Raw genomic sequence first — 2276 nt, 5'->3', positions numbered from 1 at the left:
ACCAGGTATTCTCCATCCCTGTTGTAATTTGTTAATCTTAATGACTCCCGAGGGGGTGAAATCCAGTCTTTTGTCTACGAACATTTGGACAAACTCACATATTATGTTATTTAGAAGACAATTGAATTATTTTAGCAATATAAAAATGTTTGTTCGACTCTTAGTGAATTAGTCAGTGCATTTGCCTACAATGCAAGAGATCTCGGGTTCGATTCCTGACATAGCTGACATGAAATATCTAAAACGGTGTTTTTACACTTGAATGTTTCATGGTCCCGGGTCTGGCATCAAAAGCGTAAGACTGAACATCTCACCTTCGTGTAGTGTATATACAATATTTAATATGTTTTTTCTGTTTCCGAAAAAATAAAGAATGCAGATTTATTTGTGAAATAGAATCAAAATCCTGGACGAGTGTTTCCGACTAGATGGCAGCTCTGGTAAAAATCCTGTAAAAAGAAATCGGGTGGAGTTGAGTCCTCCATAAGTAGTGGATGGTACGAACGCCTACTATATTTGAGGTCCCAGGTTCGGTTACTCGGACAATCAACGTAAAATATTAATTAAAAAAGTGCTTCTGCACTACAGTAATATATAATTACGGACTGGCACTTTAAACGTATGCCCTATCACCATACCTTCATGTAACTGATATATGCTGTATTTAGTTTATCGATGCAGTGCCCTATGCATAATCAAATTCGTGGCCAAATAATGATGATTATATGACGACTTTATATAAACGTACTTTTTATTCAGACCCAATCACCCAAATAACAATTAGTTACTTAAACACTTATGTAGTATTGTGCTAACGATTTTGTTTTTTTAACACAGGGGTTGTGTTATATATGTGAAACTAATCCATGTCTCAGGGGAAAATGCTCCCTTCTACCATTAGCTACAGAGTCAGTTTTGGTGTAAATATATATCTCAAACAATATTTTTACTAAACACGTACGTAGATACATTTTTAATCTACTTTTGCTATTTCCAAAACTTGATTCTAAGTTAGTTAATTTTATAAGCCTAATACATTTTTTTTATTTTTGAATACACTTTTTTATAAATTAAAAAAAATGCTTATGTTTAACATACCTATTGATAATTTCTAATTTCCACAAAGGAAACATTACTGATAATTTGCAACTGCCTTTTTTACACAAGAAAATTGGATATCAAAGAATTATTATCAATTTTAAAAGCTTCCGATATTCGCTGGATTTAAGTGATATTAAAATTATAATTGTTATTATTTTTATTTTTATTTTTTATTGAAATATACAGTCATATAAAATAATACGGTTATAATATAATAGATACTTAAAACTAGACTTAAAATGATCTCAAACTTATAATTTTCAATATACGTAATGTGTCATAAATAAAGTTATATTATACAAGAAAAGAATTCGGAAAACCGGAAATAAATGTATGTATGTATTTACCATTGTTAATTTAAGAATAAATAAAAAAATAATATCATATTTACTCATCACCACGGTGACAATGCCTCCATGCTGTCATTGATTTCCCTTTTGAATTTATTATTATTCAAGTTGAAGATATCACTCACATTGGCTCCAATAATATTATTGTATGGGTTGCATTTTCTATAAATGCACGAATTTTTTGCTGCATTAGTGACATCGGTGCAGTTAAATAATTTGATATAGAAGGGTACGTTTAAAAGGTACATGGAAATTAATTATACTTAGTAAATTGGGTCAGTCAGTAATGCCATTTAAAAGCTTAAATAAAAACATTAAGTCATCAATCTGTCGTCTATTATCCAAGGAGTTTATTTTAAAATGTACTCTCGCTTCATTATAATTATTGAATTGGTAATTATTTCTGTATGATAGACATTTAATTTATTTATTTTGGACTTTTTCTATTTTATATTTGTGATTTTCATAGTATGGGGACCAGAATAAAGTTGTATGTTCAAGCCGATTTTGCTATATTTGGGATTCTTACTGCTGTTACCTAAACAATAATTAGAGACATATTAACGATACTCGAGCCAATTTTAAAAATCACTGTTTATCTAATAATACCCAATAAATAAGTAGAGTTTGCATAATTGTATGTGTGTGACGTTTGTATTCATGTGTTTGTATGTAAATGAAAGGGTTAAGGTATGTTATTAAAAAAATAAAAAAAATTATAACGTGTATTTATATAGAACAAAGTATAGGAGAGAGCTTGGTTTGAATATATGAAAAAAAAATAGTTAAAATCAAATTTCGAAACCTTTTAAAAATATTCTAGTT

The sequence above is a fragment of the Micrasema longulum genome, unplaced genomic scaffold (assembly GCF_059751315.1).
Source record: "Micrasema longulum isolate JH-2025_06_02 unplaced genomic scaffold, ASM5975131v1 h1tg002173l, whole genome shotgun sequence".
NCBI classification, from domain to species: Eukaryota; Metazoa; Arthropoda; class Insecta; order Trichoptera; family Brachycentridae; genus Micrasema; species Micrasema longulum.
Note: the sequence above shows the minus strand (reverse complement) of the source record.